This window comes from Cupressus sempervirens, chromosome 3 (genome assembly GCF_028749045.1).
Source record: "Cupressus sempervirens isolate cs-2001-9-10 chromosome 3, ASM2874904v1, whole genome shotgun sequence".
Taxonomy (NCBI): Eukaryota; Viridiplantae; Streptophyta; class Pinopsida; order Cupressales; family Cupressaceae; genus Cupressus; species Cupressus sempervirens.
The window spans coordinates 776,594,412-776,614,851 of NC_143120.1; the positions used below are offsets into that span (position 1 = coordinate 776,594,412).

The window sequence follows — 20,440 nt, forward strand, 5'->3', positions numbered from 1 at the left end:
CAAATCAATTTAACAACAAATAAGCTACTCTGTAAATTTTTCAAGTTTAAATAATTGAACATTCTACTACTTACACTTAAATGTTCTGAAGTAGATTTAAATCAATACTATGAAATTGTGAAATGAAAAAGCCTTATTTACAATTTTTTTTTATGAAAACAACTATAATCAAAATTATTCGTATATTTAATTTATTACTTTAAATCTTCTGATACAATACTTAAAACCACCATTTCCTTGATTTTTAAATAAGGAATTGACTATCACATATGTTATTTACAAATTTAAAAAAAAAATCTTAACCTAATTCGTTATTGAAATCAAATTCAAAATAAAATTCAGTCGAGTTTCTAACAAACCAAATCTTATTGATTGAAATAAATTGCTTCTATAATTATTAATTTGAATCTATCAAAAATAACTTGCTTTTTTATCCATTCATTCTAGATTTTTTTTTTCAAAAAATTTAAAAACATAGTCTATGATAAATAGAAGCTACTAGAAGAGGAAATGTAAAGACTAAATTCAAACTTATATTACAAATGTATTTTTTATTTATCTAAAATTTATACAAAGCATTCAAACTGATTTTTACATATTAAAGATCTATCAAAACAATATTAAACTTTCCTTATGTTGGTTTGAAAAAAGGAAAACACTAAATAACACCTAGACACAAATTCTTTTTCTGCAACTAATCTCCTAAGATCTTATAATATCTTTATGCATGCTTTGTACTTGATATTAACAAATTGGGCAAGATTATAGGTCCAAATATATACATACCATTAGAAAGAATAGTCCACCAAGATAACTGAGAGGGAGGAGGGTGAATCAGTTATCCAATAGTTAAAAACATTTATCCTCTTTAAAGAAACTTACCGATTCAACCAAAGTAAACAACCATACAAAGATGCACATAAATAATTACACTAGATATGTTGACTAGGGAAACCCTTGATCAGAGGGAAAACCCTGGTGGAAATGATGCCCACAAGATGATGTACTAATATAAATATTCCTTGTTAGAGAATGGCCCTATTAGGAGACTTTGAAGACAACTAAATTCACTGTTCAAATAGCTTCAAGATTAGATTAATGAACCCACTATCCAATTGACCTCAATATTATTGCTTTCTAAATAATAGATGTGAAACAAGCTTCTACTTCTTGCTCTATCCAGTATGTCATACTTCTTCTCCTTCAGACCATACAATTAGATCTAGAACTCAGTTCTCAATAATAACCCTTAAGATCACTTACACGTACAAGTAAATTACTCTGCTTCTTTACCACTCTACTTGCTCAATAGTTCATAAGTCTTACATATATATATATATATATATATATATATATATATATAAGGATATGGAATTTCTATCTTGTGATTGATGTTAAAGACAACTTGGTATAATTATTTCATCCATGGTTGATCGAAATGGACTCATAGAGCTTCATCGTATCTTATTGAGTAACTTGAGCTCTTAGAGAAATTGATATAAAGCACCAAATAATTTCATTGTTCATCCTCTATGAATTACTATAGTTGAAGTGTTTTTCCCCTAAAGCTCTACCTATCGGAAATCATACCATATCATCTCAGACTTGGAGAATCCTACCCCATCTTTCAGCTTTTACCAAACCTAGAAAGGCCATAGTTATGTTTGCATGTTGATGGAAGAGAACTAAAATAGTATCCATGGCTCACATTGACATAACCAAACAACAATGAACAATTAAAAGCAAAAATCCAAGGAATTATTAAAGCATGACACTAAAAGGGGACAATTTTGAAAGACTAAAATGTTAACTAATAAATATTAAAATTTCATTATCCTAAAAGATCACATATAATTAAGCATGATTAAATGGAAAACATTTGATGTAGACATGTGTACTTAATTACACATAAAGAGGGATACATTGTATAATGAAAAACTACAAATAAGTTTTAAAATGTTTATAATGAAAAGAGGATGAATTCTACCATAAAGTATAATGTTTCCCAACCTTGATATGTAAGCAAGCTCTTCTTGATATTAATGAGACCCTACCCATTTATGATTATCTCCCTACCCATTTCTGATTATCTTAATTAATTTTCAATCTCTCTAGAATGGGGAGGAAGCATCTAAGATTTCAAATATCTTAAAAGGTAGATAAAGCGTTGATGTATTATGTTGGTTAAATTTTTAATCTCTCTGGTTCATTTTTAGTATAGAGGAGACATTAGATGTCCGAAATCAAGTTAGATGTAGGCTTTAGAGGAAATAATAGAGATCTAGATGATTATAGGAAAAATGAAATATTGTCTTTGATTTGACCTAATTAGTCAAAGGTATTTAAAAAACTATAAAGTCTATTTATCTTCTTATATATAATCTTAGTTTCTTATATTGAAAGAATATGACTATATCTAATATATTTTAAGTTAGATTGATTTTCCTATTATAATTTCTTTATTATGTATAATGATATAATTAAAGTACCTTTCATGCAAAATATATCTTAAATTATTTATTAGAAAGTTATTAAATTGTAAAAATTGTTTAGATAGTATTCATATGTAAAGAAATTACTAAGAAATTAGATTAATTAAGATATATATTAGAGTAAGAAACCTAACTTTTACATATTAATTTCTCTGATAAGAATTTTTCACCGTTTTCTCTCATATTAGCTAGATCGTCTTCTTCTTTATTTTCTTCCATATATATATGCTTTTGAAATTTATATGATGCCACTTCTAATACACTTAGGTCAGTGTAGGAAAATTTATCATATGATGACTTTGTTGCAAGACTTTCCTCCAATTGCCTCTACAAAATAACAATTTTAAGAGATAAATATTCTCTAAAGACAAAGAATCTCTTTATTACTTTCTCCTTGTTAGATTCAATGCCTCTGATAAAATTGTGAGTTTTCTCCATCTCTATTCCAAAGTCTTCAATGTTTGCCTCTGGTTGCTATAATCTAATAGTGAATATTTGAAGCTCACTCATTTGGCCTTTAATCTAATTATCAAAAATTTGATAGATAATTGTATGACATTGAACATTGTTAATAAAACTTCTCTCTTTAATCTATACTTTTCCTTAGCTCTTTAATGCACACATTCAATGCCTGCAAGTCATTCCTAACATTGCTACATACTATGTCAAATAGTGATGCATCATGCTTTGTCTATGCTTGAACCGAAGAAATGTTAGACAAAGTTGTGAATTCTTCATCAGAATATTTCACCAATTCTTTTGCCTTAACCTTTAAGTCTAGATTTTTGATAGTTGACTGTACTATCTTTTGCAATCCATCTAGAACTTCTGCCAATGTTCTTTCCAAAGTCTTTATAGAATTGTTCTTCTCAAGAAATTTTCTCAAAGAGCTCATTAATCCTTTTTTATCATCATCATTAGATACTATTGGAAATATTTTAACTATTGATGTTGGGGTGGCTGTTGATGTTGCAATAGGTATAACTGTTGGTGCAACATAAAGTATCTCATCTTTAGGCTGAAACTCTACCTTCCTAGATTCTATTTCCACATGTTTCAGATCAGGCAAGAATTTTGACTCTTGTATCACAATCTTTTATTTCTTCTGCAATTTAGAAGTTTCTTCTACTTTATTTCTTTCTCCTTCTATTCTTGATTTCTCTTTCTCTATTTCTTTCTTTCTCTCTTCTTCTTTGTCCTTATTCGTTTTTGCATTTTTGTTTTCATCTTCATCATCTGAGTTAGACTAAGTAGTAATATTGCCAACAATATTGGACCCATATCTTGTAAAAGGATTCTCCTTAGCATCTATAGTTATGCGCATACTATCCACTTGCATGGATTTAGTACCAATAATTATATGAGGAGGTGAATAAGTTTGTTGTGCCTCTTCAAATTCTTCTTCACCATTAGTAGGAGTACTGGTCTCCACATAAAATGGACTTTTTATTTTTGGCTATGCACTTTCCTTGGTGACCTTAGGCATGGAAGTCATAAATTTCACTATGGCTTCTTTAGTGTCCTTCTTAACCGAGCTTCATAGTTGCCTCCCATAAGAAGAATTTCTCTTCTCTTGTTCCTCAAAAAAGGTTCAATACCTTTCAAGATCTTTTCTATGTCTTTCTTTGTGCTTACTTCACACAAATTAGTAATAATATTCTCTCTTCATTTAGTATCTTCTTCTACTACTCTTCTCTTCTTGTTTAGCAATCTATTGTACAAAACTTCCAGAATCTTGTTTTGGATGCTATAAAATCTCTTATTTCTTAAAATCATATTCCTTACAATGGAATCCTCTAATTTTATCCTATCCATGTTATTGTAAAAACTATAATACATATTCAATTTAAGAAAACTCTCATTATTTATAATCTGCATTTTTAGATTCTCAACTTTAGGTTTCTGGACTTTCTTAATGGTTGGTGTTCTTCTGTCTCCAACTATATTTTCAATTGGCTTCTCTTTATTCCCTTCCCCTAACTCCTTAGACTCACTAATTTGCAATATATATCTCCTCTTTGTGGGTCCACTAGTGGTTTGCTTGACCCTCTTCCTTGGAGATGGTGTTGGTTCTTTCTTAACCTTCACCAGTCTCTCTTATTTCCTTTGTGTAATAGATACCTCATCTTTAGATTTCCTCTTAGTTTGACCAGATTGTACTCTGATTGGTTGTACCTATGCAATTGTTGCATAAGGTGTAGTAGGTACTTGTAAAGTAGACCCTGCTACTGTTACATCCATAGATGGTGCGAAAATGGCAATAGATGTGGCTACCAACACCTCAAATTTCCCACTAGCTTTCATCTCCATTGTTATACATTTCCTTTCATTTAATTATTCTCTTGTCATTCCCGACTCCTTAAGAATGGATTCAATCTTCTTTTCCACATTCTTCTTGATCTCTTTACTGTGAAGTTCAGAATGAACTTCCCTTATCTTCTCTTCACAAGTACCCCATCTTGGACATTCATTGTCCCTTTCTGACAAAAGAATAATTTGTGTGTATCCTTCAATGAGTTCTTCACTCATTTCATATCCCATGGGCTCAATAGACTTCGCTAGGTTCTATTGCTTCCATACAAGTAGTGGGTTCTATTGCTTCCATAAAAGTAGTGTCAGTCTCTACCATGAAACATATCTCATCTTTATACTTCTCCACCATAGAGGGAGGAATTCTAAATCTTTTTTTCATCTCTGATTGGAAGATTTTTATCATTCTATTAATGTCTTTGTCTCTGACATTCTCTAGTTTGGCCCTGTAACACTGTCTAACTAGCTTCATCAAACACTCATTACTATCCCAACTTTTCATAATAGGAAAATGCTTGGTTGCATAGAAAGATAAGTGTATCAGTAGATATTCAAATCTAAGCACTACATTCTTATCCTTCTTTAGCTTCACAATGTTTCCCAACAACTATACTCAAACAATCTCACACATATTTACTTTCTTCTTCACAATTGACATTACATTTAAGCTGCACGCAAAAATCATTTTGGCATGACGTTCACTGTAGAATTGTGATTCAGTTTATGTGCTAGAATCTTTCTCAATATTCTAACTCCATTATACTAGATCAAATCAACTCTCATATTCCTACCATCAAACTTAGTCATCAATTTTGTCTCAAATGTCTTTCTCACATTCTTGGCATTTACTAGATTACATCCTTCATTCTAAATCTATGACCTTATGGATTAGGTCATTTTTAATTATGATAGGCAAATCATCTACACAAAACATTTCTTCATGAACTTGATGTAGGATAATCTTGCTCTACTCATGATTATCAAATTTTGTGTAAAACATATACTTAATCAAGTTTTGTTCATTTAGATATGCATACTCAAATTTTAGGGTTAGGTCTCCATTACATATAACTCCTAAGTCCTTGTGAATATCTTCATCTCCAATGCTCTCAAATTTATAACAAATTTAGCTTCTAATATCTTCTACATGAAGTACATTTGGCAGGATTTGAGAAAACACTCCTAATGGATCATCAATAAGAGAAACAAACAAGTGCTTCTTGAATTTGTACCTAGGTCTCTCGCTTATATCACAAGTTGATTAGCTTTCCATACTGCTAACTATTGATATTGAAAATTCTAACTTAAAGATTCATAAAAGACCTTTAATATCACATATTAGGGCTTCTGCAAGTTCGCACTTGAACACTTCACTTCACACTTGAATTTGTTGTGAAATCGATCACTAATTGCTCTAATCTCTTCACATGATCAAATGGTATTGAGTGTCTTACTCACAATTCTAAAATCATTTCAAATTTAACTCTACATTAAATGTGCATCTGCTTCTTTGAAAGTTATCACTAATTACCAATGAACTTATTTTCTTTGATACAACTTACTGTGATCATCAAAACTCTTGTGCACTCAACCATAAGCTTCCTCTCCATGTTGTCTACCTTCTACTAATGATACAACTTCTAATTTGTATTCTATAATCAGTTTTGATTAGATGATGCTCTACCTCTTCTAGAAATGCTTAGTTCAAATAGGATGAGTCACAAATATCTTTTGACTTCAATTTCCCATTAGGTGCATCAAAATACTATTCTTCCAAAACTGTATGATAACTTTCTAGATTTTTTTCTTTCACAAATGGTTCCTTGAATTCATCAACATTTTCTCTAATTGCTTCCTTCTAACTTTTGTTGATGCCATTATCATTTCTTCTCTCATTTCTATTATTGTTCCTTATGTAATTAGGATTCCTATTGAAGCTCTTTTTGTCCATTCTGCAAAATCTTGTTGGGTGTCCAAAATTATTATATAACTGGCATACAAGTGCATTCCTTCTCTGATTGGTTCCATTATGAGTCTTAGGAGCTCTGCAATTCCTTGCAATATGTCCAGCATTGTTACATTAGTAACATACAAATTGTTTCCTTTCACCATTAGATTTCTCTCATTTATTGGATCTTCTTTGTGATCCTCTTCTCTCATCACCTACAAGGTTAGTATTCCTAAACATTCTACTATTCCCGTTATTACAATCAAACTTAGGTTTCTTACAATCTACTACTTTATATCTATCACCATGACAATAATAACAGTAGAAATTAGTAATAGGTTTAAAAGACTTACATGTACAATCTCTCTTCATATGACCAACTTCATTGCATATGAGAAATCTACCTCTAAATTCATGTCTAACTTCCTTAGATGATTTAGCTTTCTTAGGTTGATCAACTTTCTTTTCTTACTTTAGTTCAAAATTTTTTGTAGACAAATCAACTAGTTTAATTTCTTTAGATAATTTTGTAGTTATACTTGATTCAATCTTTCTTAGATCAAATTCTTTAGGGGACTCAACAACTTGATCTGTTTCCTTTCTAATTTCATCTTTCTTGGTTGATTTCTTTCCAAAAAAATATCCAAAGCCCATCTTATCATAAGAGGGTCTCTGGTAAAATATCTACTCATCAATTTTCTCACGACTGGAAGAAAACTTCTCTAACTATTGTTTAGCTTGTGTAAGTTCTCCTTTCATAATAGTGTTGTACCTTTCTAACTCAACATATTCTATCTTAATAGATTACAATTCATATGTTACTTGACTTAACTGTGATCTAAGGTCTACATTCTTAGCTTTTAAATTTAGTTTCAATTTTTCTATAATCTTTCTTAAGACTTAACTTAAATTCAAAAATTTTCAACTCATGCTTCAAGATTTCATTTTCTTTCTTGAGAATCCCTACTTCATCATTTTCACTAATCTTCTCATTTTATTCCTTTTCCAATTTCTAATAATCAATCGTCTTTTAGTTTTCCAATGTAAACTTTTGCATCCTCATACCTATCTTTTAGGTTATCTCTTCCTTCAATAAGAAGATCAATTTTCTCAAGAGCTTCTTCAAGGTTTCTCCTCAATATTTTCATATCTATAGGGATGTTACTCAAGTTGTTAAGCCTCTTCTAAATAACTATATTCTGATACCAATTTTTAGAAATAGATAATATTGAGAGATGGGAGGTGGATTAGTATTCTACAAACTTCTTCCCACAAATGAATATTGTTAATTACTTTATAACTTGCATATGAAAGTAAACCAAAAATTTTAAACAACAAATATAACCATATACAAAGATAAATCATAAAACTATTATTTGTTAACTAGAGAAACCCTTGCCAAGGGAAAACCCCAATGGGGATTATACCCACAAGATGATCCACTAAACAAAAGAATCTTGTTAAGGATATTGACCCTACTAGGAGTCTATGAAATACATATATTGTCTTGAGGCCTTGTTAGAGAACTAGGCCCTATTAAAAACCTCAAAAGAATATGATATCATTTCAATAGGAAAAATAAGAGAGGGAAATAATTAGAACATAAGGACACTCTCAACCACATCCTCTTGACAAAACATCAACTCTATATATAGGAGGCTAATCCACCTTGATAGGAGAATCATGATGGATATCAAATAGTAGAAGGAAATTGCCTACTCAAAATTAGAACAATGAAGAAATGTACCCCAAACATGAAGAAAAAACCCTTAACTAGAAATAGAACTAAAAAAATTGTCTCAATAGACATGAAAGCCACCAATAACTCATTGAAAAGAGAACTAAAAATCCTTCTATCTAGAAACTAACATAAAAATAACCCAGAAGAATAATAAATTCCATAGACCCTATGGGTCACCAAAGAACTCCCAAACAAGGTACATGCATTCAGAACATAAGCTAAACCTACTCCAAAATTCTAAACTGAGTCAGGATGAGGATAGTAGAATCCTAACACACACACACAAAGTAAAAGGGGATGAGAGCATCTAAGAGATTCCTTCCAGAAAGATTGACCACAACCATCCCTATAAAAATTGTAGGTAAGAACAAGATAACTAAATAAAAGATTCCCTCATTTAACGAATCCAACAACAAAAATAACTCTACACTCTTCTTTCATGTAAGGACCTCCAACAAATTCTAGCTCTAGAGAGGCAAGACAAGGCAAAAGGATGTTGGAAATATGATTGAAAAGATCATTGTGAGAAGAGGATTGAAGATCAAAGAGGGATATTGTTGTTAAAAGAATTTTTTCAATCATTGTTTTGTCTTTGATGTCAAACTTGCTACTTGTAGGAATGACATTTTCTTATAAGGTCCAAGCACTATCACTTAGTTGATTGATGAAGAGGATTTTGATCAATAAGATGTAACAAGACTACCTAAGAGAAAGGTTGAGTTATGATATTGTAATGAAGTGCAAGGAATAGTTAAGAAAATGGTTAACTAATGTATTGATAACATACTCAAAGATACGGAGGTTGGTCAACCTTAGAAACATTGGAGGAATAAGTTGTAACAAGGTTGACTGCAAAGCTTAAACTAAGTTCATTTAGTGGGTGTTGAGCAAGCTAGTTGAAGCCGAGTTAATTCTTAGTTGGAGCCAAGAAATAAGAAATTCTAGTGTGTGCTAAGTGATCTTCAGGTGCCAAGTGAAGTTCAGGTGCTAAGCATCAGAAAATCTTAGTTGGTGCTGAGTGAACTTCAGGTGCCGAGGATCAGTAAAAACACAATTGATGCCGAGTAATACAGCATGTGTTGAGCATTAGGATTTCAAAAGTGTCGAGCTGCTGCATTATTTTAAATGACAAAGATTTGCAAAATTTAAGCTGACAAAGTGGTTACCTTGAATTTTGTAAACTAGTTGGAGGGTAAAGATGATGAGCTGGTGGCATAGAATTCTATGTAAACTACTTTTGGGTGAATTCAAAAGGATTATTCAAGAAATTTCTAGAGGAAACAAAATATGGGTTAAATACAATGAATCCTACCTAATCCATACGAATTGAAATCAAAAGGAAGGAAGAATCAAGTGAGAAAAGAGCTCCAAGACTTCTATTTAAGGAGTCATACACCAAGAAGAAAATGTTGTTGATGATGTTGCTGCTAAAGAGCCAAATTGTGAAGTGGTTAGAAGGGTGTCAAGGAGAAGACATCTAGGAGAAGGAAGAGCACAGAGGCTCTGCTTCTACAAGTGGTCAAGAAGAGATGATTGCATTGGTACATTTAGCATGGAGACTCAAAGAGACTAATCTTGAAAGGAGGCCAAGCTGTCAGAGTTGCAAAGATTGAAGGCTAGGCAATGGTATGAGTTGAGAAGTGATCTGAGATCTGCAAGTTAAGTTGTATGTTGTAGTCAGGTCAAATATTTTCTAATACTCTCTAGAAATTGTCTTAGATATGAAAATCCTATGGACTTAGGTTGGTTTAATAGCCATTTGTAAATCCTTTAACAGGGTGGCATTCCAAGTTAATGTTCTAAAGTCCTCTAACTAGGCCCACTTCTAACAGGATGATAAATCCTCTAAGAAGGTCACATTTAATAGTGTGTTGTAAGCCTTTAACAAGGTAGGCCTTTTAAAAGGCATCACTTCAAAAGAGTAAGAATTGAGTAGCATGTTACTGGTGGTTTTTTTCTAAATTGGGTTTCCACATAAATCACTGTGTTGTGTGTTGATTTCTTATGTGTTATGCTTGCATGTTGATTTATAGTGGCTTGTTGGTTAGAAAAGTTAAAGCTTGGATGAATGAATGGTTGAATGGGTTCACTATATTTAGTTAAAAGTTTGAATAGGACATTTGGACCTTGAATAACTAATTCATCCCCCCTCTCAGTTATTCTAAAGCATTTCTAACAAGGTACTAGAAGCAAAAAGATCAAGATGTCCAAAAGAGAAGTTCCCAATCTCAACAAAGAAAACTTTGTTGCATGGTAGAGTCTGATGAAATTGCACCTTCGATCAATAGGTGATTATGCAAAAACCTCAATTGGAACATAACATGTAAATCTAGTAGGACCTCTTGATATAGATGATTTAAGCAAAAGAAAGGAGCACAATCAAGCAATGCTAGAGATTGTCTCTATAGTCCACTATGAAGAATAAAATGACATCAAAGATTGTGACACTGTATTCAAGATATGGAAAGCCTTGATAGACATCTATGGAGGAGATTAGAATTTACAAAGAGAAAAGAGAGAAAGCGTCAGAGGAAAGTTTGATGATGTGAAAATGGAGGAAGGAGAAAATGATGTTCAATATGCTGCTAGAATGAAAGAAGTGGTAAGTGCAATAAGAAGTCTAGGTGGTGAATTGGAAGAAGAAACTATCATCAAAAAATACTTAAGAAATCTGCTCTCTATCTATGCTATTAGATTTTGAGCCATTCAAGAGCTAAGGTGTGTACAAGGAAACACACTAACCTTTGAAGGAATAGTGGGAAGACTTACTACATTTGAATTGTCCAATTTTGATAACTACAGACCTAAGAACCTTGAATCTATTTTCAAGGCCAAGATGACAATAAAATACATTGAGGAGAAGACATCAAGCAAGAAGAGAAGAAAAGGAAAACATGTATCCACTGATAGTAGTGCAGATAAGGAAGATGTGGAACAGATAGAAGCATTATTGGCTAGTAGATTTCATAAAGATAAAGGTAAATTTAAGGGTAAGGTCACTATCATATGCTTTAATTTAAATGAAGTAGGTCATATTGTTGCAAGATGTACATAGAAGAAGAACTAAAATGAAGGAAACAAGTATAGGAAGAAGAGAGAAGATGATAGCAAAGACTACAAGGAAAAAGGTAAGAGATGCTACATTATTGAAGAAGATTCTAATGAGAATGATGATGAAGTAGTCTATGTGGCCATGAAGAATGAATTAGATAAAGATGAAGATGAAGCAAAAACATTGGTTACCTGTGTGAACAAGAATGACAAGTGGATCATAGACAGTGGATGCTCAGATCACATGACAAGAGATAAAAGTAAGTTCATTACCTTTACTCAATATGATGGAAATAGTGTTAGATTTGGTAATGATGCTCCATGTCAAATCAAAAGAAAAGGCTCTATTAAACTCATAGAGAAAATTTCAAGTGATAATGCATACTATGTTGAAGGATTGAACTACAACTTCTTGAGTGTGTCATAGTTAGGTAATGTAGGTTGCAAAGTAGAGTTTGGAAACAAAACTACCAAGATCTATGACAATGATGGAAATTTGATAGGAAAAGGTGAACAAACTAGGAGTAATCTATTTTACCTAGATATGGAAGATGCAACATGTCTTTTTGTTAGACTTGATGATGTGTGGTTGTGGCGTAAAAGGCTATGTCATGTTAAATTTGATAATCTAATTAGCATCATCAAGAGGAAGAAGGTCAGAGGGTTGCCCGAATTAAAGAAACTTGAAAACATAATGTGCAAAAAATTTCAACTAGGGAAGATGACTAAGTCTAGCTTCAAAAGAAAAATATACACTTCCAAAGAAATGCTAGAGTTAGTCCATACATACTTATGTGGTCTAATAGAAGTACAAAACTACCTAGGGGATGAATACATGATTCTATTTGTAGATGACTATTCCAGAATGATGACTGCTATGTTCTTGAAGCAAAAATCTATTGCATTTCAAATGTTTAAGTAGTATTTGGCTAGAGTTGAGAAGGAAATAGGAAAGAACCTAAAATGCCTAAGGTCAGACAGAGGAGGTGAGTTTACATCAAAGGAGTTTGAAATGTTTTACAATGACAAAGGTATCAAAAGGAAAACATTAGAACCAAGGACTCCACCAAAAAATGGTATTGATGAAAGAAGGAATAGGTCAGTGATTGACTATTCTAGAACCTTGATGATGGAGAAAAATATTTCTCTAAAGTACTGGAGAGAAGCTATAAGCACTACTATTTACACCCTAAATAGAGTCCAAGTCAAGAAAGGTACAAATGCAACACCATTTGAATTGTAGTATGATCACTCACCTAACGTTAAACATTTCAAAGTATTTTGTTGTAAATGCTATATTCTTAAAGATACTAGAAATGACAAGTTTGATGCAAAGAGTGATGAAGGCATATTCCCTTGCTACTCCACTAGAAGTAAGGCATATAAGTTTTTGAATACTAATAATCACAAGATTATGGAGAGTGCAAATATAAATTTTGATGAGCATGCATAAGTTCAAGTTGATGAGTCCAAGAAATCAGAGGATTATAGATCTTTTGTATACTTCTATGAAGGAATGACTATTGAAGACAATGATGCAAATCAAGTTGAGAATCAATAACAAATTTTAGTATTAGCCAAGTCACAACTAGTGAATGTCGAGTTGCATTTAGAAGCTGAGCTATAGAATGTAGAAAATGCACGTTATGGTTCTGAAAATAGTGTACATGAAAGAAATGATCAAATACAAGATGAAGGAGAACAAAATGACTCTAAAGCTAAAGAATCAAACATGGAAAGAAGGAAAAAACCAAGATTAGCCAAGTATGTGAGAAGACATCACCCTACAGATCAAATCATTGGTGACAAGGATGCTAGAAAAATGACGAGGAATATATTGAGGAATGAATCATGTCTACTGAGCAAGGTTGAACCCAAAATAGTGAAAGATGCACTACAAGATGATGACTGGTATAAAGGCATAGAAGAGGAGATAGATCGGATTTAGAAGAACAAAAGATTGACCCTAGTTCCTAGACTAGTTGATAAGAATGTGATTGGTACCAAATGAGTTTTTAGAAACAAACATGATGAGAATGGTGAGATAACAAGAAAAAAAGCTAAACTAGTTTTCAAAGGCTATGCACAAGAAGAAGAACTAGATTATGGGGTAACATTTGACCCTATTGCAAGAATGGAAGGAGTAAGAATATTACTTGCATATGTTGCTTACAAAGGTTTCAAAGTGTACCAAATGGATGTTAAGTCTTCTTTTCTAAATGGTATACTAGAAGAGGAAGTCTACATAAAACAACCAGAGGGATTTGTTGATGATAAGAACAAGAATATGGTCTGCAAACTACACAATGCACTTTATGGATTGAAGCAAGCACCTAGAGTCATGGTATGAGAGATTGCACAAATATCTTGTGAAGATAGGATTTGAGAGAATAGATGACAACAACAACTTGTACATCAAAGATGAAAAAGGTAAAGACATTTTGATATTAGAAATCTTTGTTGATGATATAATATTTGGAGGAAAAGATGTTATATGCAAAGATTTTTCTGATCAAATGAAGCATGAATTTGAGATGTCAATGTTCGGAGAAATCAAATTCTTTGTTGGTTTACAAGTACATCAATTAAAGCATGGAATATTTGTGACCCAATCCAAATACATTATGGAGATACTCAAAACATTTTTATTAGAAGAGTCAAAGCTAGTTAGCACACCAATGGCAATAGGACATAAGCTATCCAAGAATGATGAGTCTACTGAAGTAAATTAGACATTGTATAGATCAATGATAGGAAAGCTACAATATGTTGTACATAGTAGACCAGACATTGCATTAGATATTGGAATAGTGGCAAGATTATTTACAAATCCAAGAGAAAATCACTTTATGATAGCAAAGAGAATACTGAGGTACTTAAAAGGAATTGATGACTTTGGTTTGTACAAGAGGAGTGAAAAATTGAACTAAAAGCCTACAGTGATGTAGATTGGAGAGGTAACATTGATGACTGAAAAAGAACTAGTGGAGGAGCACTTTTCTTAGGAAAAAGGTTGATTACATGGACTAGAAAAAAGCAAAGTTGTACCTCACAATCCACTGCTAAAGCTGAATATGTTGCAGCTGCTATAAATTGCACCAATATTGTATAGATCAAACATTTTCTACAAGGTATGAAGGAAGGAATAAATGAGCCTATGATACTTTATTTTGATAATACAAGTGCTATTAACATATCAAAGAATTCTGTAATGCATGCTAAAACCAAGCACATTGCAATCAAGTATCATTATGTAAGAGAGTTGGCGAAAGCAAAACAAGTGAAGATGGAATATGTTAGCTCAAAGGAACATATTGCTAGCAACATCTTCACAAAAGAACTACCTTAAGATTTTTTTGAGTATCTTAGAAGCAAGTTAAGGGTAATAACCCTAGCCAAGGCTACTTGAAGCAAAAGCAAGAATGCCCTGCATCAAATGAGTTGATTGTTAAAGATTTTACACATTGATGCAAAGGATGTTTACTTTAGGATTCATGCCTAAAGTAGTAGAAGTGTTGAAGTTACAAATCAGTCACAAGCAAGATGACAAAGGAAGAAATTAAATGAATCTGCTAATGCTACACTTGCATGGTAAGATGCGAATATGTCTTTGGCATTGTTTTCAAAGAGGGAGAAATAGCAAAAAATGATCAACAACTATTGACAAGATAAAGAATGAAGACAGAGGAAATTGTGAGAAACTAATCAAATGTTGATGATCTAGTGATCAAAAGTATGAGGGAGAAATGACAAGTAAATATAGAATCTAAAGATAGAGGGAGAAGTTGATAGAAATAATCAAAAGTTGATCAGAAGAGCAGAAGATGAGCAATACAAAAAAATGAAAAAAACAAAGAACAAGGATGCAGTAGCTAAGAGGGAGAAGTAAAAATGAAACACTCAAGATAGTAGAAGGAGATGTGAAAATTGATGGTAATACGATTACTTTTTGGCATTTGACTTACAGTTCTAACCTAGTTAGCTTATGGTTAAATAGTTTAGTCTAATGGTTGATCAGTTTGGTTTGCCATCAATGCCAAAGAGGGAGATTGTTGGAAATTTGATTGAAAAGATCACTAAAAACATAGTATGTGCCAAGCATCAAGATTTCAATAGTGTCAAGCTGCTACATTATTTTAAATGACAAAGATTGACCAAATCTAAGCCAACAAAGTGGTTACCATGAATTTTGTGAGCTAGTTGGAGGATAAGGATGATGAGTTGGTGGCATAGAATTCTATGTAAACCATTTTTGGGTGGATTTAAAAGGATTATTCAATAAGTTTCTAGAGGAAACAAAATATGGGTTAAATACAATGAATCCTACCTAATCCATACGAATTGAAATCAAAAGGAAGGAGGAATCAAGTGGGAAAAGAACTCTAAGAATTCTATTTAAGGAGTCATAGACCAAGAAGAAAATGTTGCTAGTGTTTTTGCTACCAAACAACCAAATTGCAAAGTGGTTAGAAGGGTAATACCCAAATATTGATACCAATATATAAGCCTCAACATCTGTAACATGCAAAGAACATATGTTATTATCCTTTCAAAGGATTGTAGAAGAAAAATGTACACCTCCTCCATGCACAACCACAAGATGTTCCTTCTTTGGTCCATGACACAAATAAGATCTAAAGAAACCGTAGTCACCCAAACAAATGGAGGTACACAAATAGAGAGAAAGAGAACCCCACCTCTCTCTACACTCCCAACAACCTCTTCACCATCTATATTCAAATTTGAATTCTTCTCTACCTCCATAATAGTCACTCCCCATAACCCTACCCCTTACACCAGCTACTTATATTCTTCCACCCATCTCTCCTTCCAAACAACTCACTCATATAGATTTGTTGAATTATTTTATTTAGGTATTAGACGCACATTCTAATTTAGATTGGTTTATACACTTATTTAATGTAAAACTAAGATATTCTCATCCATAATGTGATATTATTTATTTATTAATATCATACAATTACATGTGATAATATTATTAGTTCTTGTGCAACAGGTGACTATTATATTTTTTTTTATTGAAATCATGTATTTATTCAACCAATAGAATTCAATAATTTTTTCCACATGTATGTCAATCTAAAGTTTATCAATTTATGTGGAGAAGAAAAATAACAAGGAGAAAAATATTTTTCATTAAAAGTAAATGTATAATCTTTTTATTTAGACCATTATATTAATTATTGGTTTTATCCTATATAGAAACCATAGATGGTGTGGTGCATTTCACTGTCACTTTAACTGTGTCAACTAATTTTTTTTGTACTTCTATTAGCTACATCTCCCCTTCTTTTTTTATTTTTCCTAAATTATTACATCATAATTTGTGTGACTTTTATTATTATAATAATTTTAAGTATGTATTGATAATAAAGTATTTTAATATTTTTTGATAGTCCTTTCCTTATATTAAAGAGAAACAATAAAGTTACATATTCACAAAAAAAGGGCTAGGTGAAATAGGATCACCTTGTGAGTTCATATGGCCACAGGCTGAAAATCAGCTCTTCATAAAAAAAAAATTAGAAAATAGCAAAAAACAAAGAAATCCTCATGCTGCCAGTGTAGCACCAACTGAGGAAGGAGCATCCTTATCATCAGAGCCCCTCCCAAGAGTGGGTTGAGGAGATGGCTCAAGGGGAGCCCATCTATCATCAGTAGCAACAGTATTATCTTCATCTTTCTCTCCCTAAGGTCTGGAAGGAGAAATGGCTAAATCTAGCTGGGAAACACCCACTTGGGGTCTAAGTGAGCAGAGGCCCAACTGGTAGAAGGAGCAGTAGGAGGATTCATTGGGGACCACCCCAAACCAGACCTATGAGGAGGTGAGGTAGAGTGGTGCCAACCACCAGAACCTCTAGAATAGAGGCACCGACCAAAAGCATCACCACTAGGAGAGTGGTGCTGCTAAGAGCGAGGTGTGTTTGAGTGGCAAACGAAACTGCTACATCCTTGATGGCAACCATGATGAGGGGTATGGTCACCGGAGGAAAAATCTAATGGAACACGAGCAACCTTACAAGGGGAATTTCCTCAATGAGCCAAAAGCTCCTATAAGTGAGCCACCTCCAAGGCCACTTTTTTCATCTGTACTTGAATCTACAACATGACAATGTTATAAATACATGATTTAGCATACATAGATACATTAATATCAAGTGTGTTATGAGCATAAATGGCTTCTTTGTGATCTTTCCAAATGGTAAATAAGATCTCCAATATGAAAGCATGCCATATTTGAGTGTATTTGAAGCATATCAAAGTATTATCACCCAGAAGAACCATATGCCAAGAAAAAGGTTTTGGGTAGAAGGGGTGAAAGAGATCATTGATCCATCACCAATAGCACTGAGCTTGTCTATAGAACCAAAAAAATTGCAAAAAGGACTCTAGTTGACCATAGAAAAGGCAACATGGTCAGGAACTCCTAGGTGCCATAGCGTGGAGACCAAAGGCAAGCCTTGGAAAAGAATACTTAAGGAAAAATGAGTAATTTTGGGTTCAGTAATCGTATGCCACACAGTGGAGAACCTATAACTCCAAGTGTGATGCAAGGATTATAAATGCCAACATTGGTTGAGTACATCAACCATGGCCAGGTGAGGAACCAACCATCGATAACCTAGACTAGGCTTATAGCTAGTTACTAGAGTGTTTGGATACGACTTCCAATCTTTCCACCAAGGGCGAAAAGATTGAATGCCCACTTTATGTAAAAAATTGGAAGGCACTGCAAAAACTAGAAGATAAAAAGTTTGTCGATCTAGATGAGTGACTCAGAATTGCACTCACATATCTTCCCATGACCGCAAGCTCATAGTAACTCTAGAGAAAAGATCTTTAGGGGTAATTATTCCATGTTTTAAAAAATGCAGAGCACTAGCCCCATGTACCTTATCCAGGGGAATGCCTTAGATAGAAAATAAAGGTGACCACTAGAGATTATGCTAGTTCAAGGAGAGCCCATCTCTTAATCCATTGCCAACCCAGTGAAGCCAGGGCTTAACTCCTTCCTAGGCTTTCCAAATACTCTTGGCAACAAATGTACCTTGAATTTGGATAGGTTCAAGGGTAACTAGAAGGGTATGAAACCCAATCCCCTTCTAGGCTGACCTGTGAATCAAAAAGCCTAAGGAAATGCAATGTCTTAACAAAATCTTCCAGGCTTCATTTTTTGAAAAGAGCTTGAATCACCCATTTGAAACATAAAGTAGTACCTTGCTTCTAGGTGGATAGCAAGTCTAGGCCACTAGACTCCTTAGGAAGATAGCAAAAATCCTAGGCAACTCTATGAAAGCCTTGGTGAGAAGCACCTGATGCCCAAAGGAAGTCAGGTAAAAGGTGCTCAAGTTTGAGGTATGAGGCCTTTGAAGGAGCCCAATAGGAAGAATAATAAACATGGGTGGTGGCCAACACTTTGGAGAATATTTGGAATTTTTTTGCTAGGGAAAGAGGTTTGGTGATCCAATACTCTAGCTTCTCTACTCTGGTAGGAACCACATTCTAGAGCTCAATAGCTAAGGCTTTAAAGGAAAAGGGGATACCCAAAAAATAAAAAAAATTCCCATGTTGCACCCATTTCCTTTGATATTTCTCAAGTCAAATAGGATGAGGAAGGTAATACTACCTATAACAAAGGGTTTTGTACCATTGAATGGCAGACCCTAAAGCAAGATAGAATGTGTCAAGACATTGCAAAGCAGAGGTAATATTCTCTTCATCCTCAATGAGAGTGAGGAAAGAGTCATTTGCAAAATGACCATTCACAAGCTGATTAGGGGAATCTGGGAGGGAAATACCTCAAACCCTTCTTTGGGAGATGACATTTGCAAGAAAATAGCCAAAACCTTCTACTACCAATACATATAGAGAGGGCGCTAGTAGGCATCCTTGGCAAATTGATTGATAAAACCCAAATTCTTGAGAGTGATGACCATTAATGGAGATGCAAGAAAAGGCATCTCCAAAGAGAATTTTGACTGATTACAAAAAGGTAGGGCCAAACCTAAGAGCTTGAAACATGGCTAGAATGAAAGGCCACTCAATCCTATCATAAGCTTTAGAAAAATAAATTTTGAGAAAGATGACTGGTTGCTTGGAATGATGAGCCCATTCCATCCCTTCCCATAGAGCAATTATATTGCCCAAGATATAATGAGACTTGATAAAATCCATTTGTTTAGGGTGAATGATCTGAGGAAGAAGATGACATATTTTAAGCGAGAGAGCCTTGGAAATGATCTTATAGGAGATGTTTAGCAACATGATAGGCCTCTAATTACTGATGTCTTTAGGGTCACCCACCTGAGGTATGAACTTAATATTACCTTTGTTAATAAGATTTTCTAGAGAATGGGAATTGTATACTTCAATATAAACCCTATGCAAGTCTGGACCAATCTCATCCCAAAATGCCTTGTAAAATTCACAAGAGAAGCCATCACAACCAAGGGCCTTATCATCCGCCATGGAGAATATAGCTTCCTTGAGGTCCTCTAGAGTGAGCTTCTGCTCTTATAATGCATATTATTCTCAAGTCTTTTAGGTGTGATAGCCAAACAAGCCTACAAGGCTTGGTCCTTGGCCATTAAGGGACCCTATGCTATGAAAACTTTTTCAAGCTTGAAGAATATCAGGAAGCTCACAAAGGGTATGTTGAGCCTCTTGAATGCATTTGATCCCCACCATAGAGTGGTGTGCCATCAACACATTAAAGGATTCTTTGGAAGCTTGATCACCAACCTCTAGCCAGTGAAGGTAGGCTTTGAGTAGAGCTCCCCAGGCAGTATAATTATCTGCAACTTGTTTTTGATGGCAATGGTTGGCAAGTTGAACCTAGAGATCTATATCAAATAGATTCATGGCAAGAGCTTCAAT

At 33.5% G+C, this 20,440-nt stretch overlaps 1 pseudogene; it reads right to left on the minus strand.

Annotated features, from left to right (window-relative positions):
- The window catches only part of LOC149569092 (geranylgeranyl pyrophosphate synthase 7, chloroplastic pseudogene), a 38,126-nt pseudogene extending 18,094 nt beyond the window's left edge, over window positions 1–20,032 (minus strand).
- Between the last annotated feature and the right edge of the window lie 408 nt (window positions 20,033–20,440).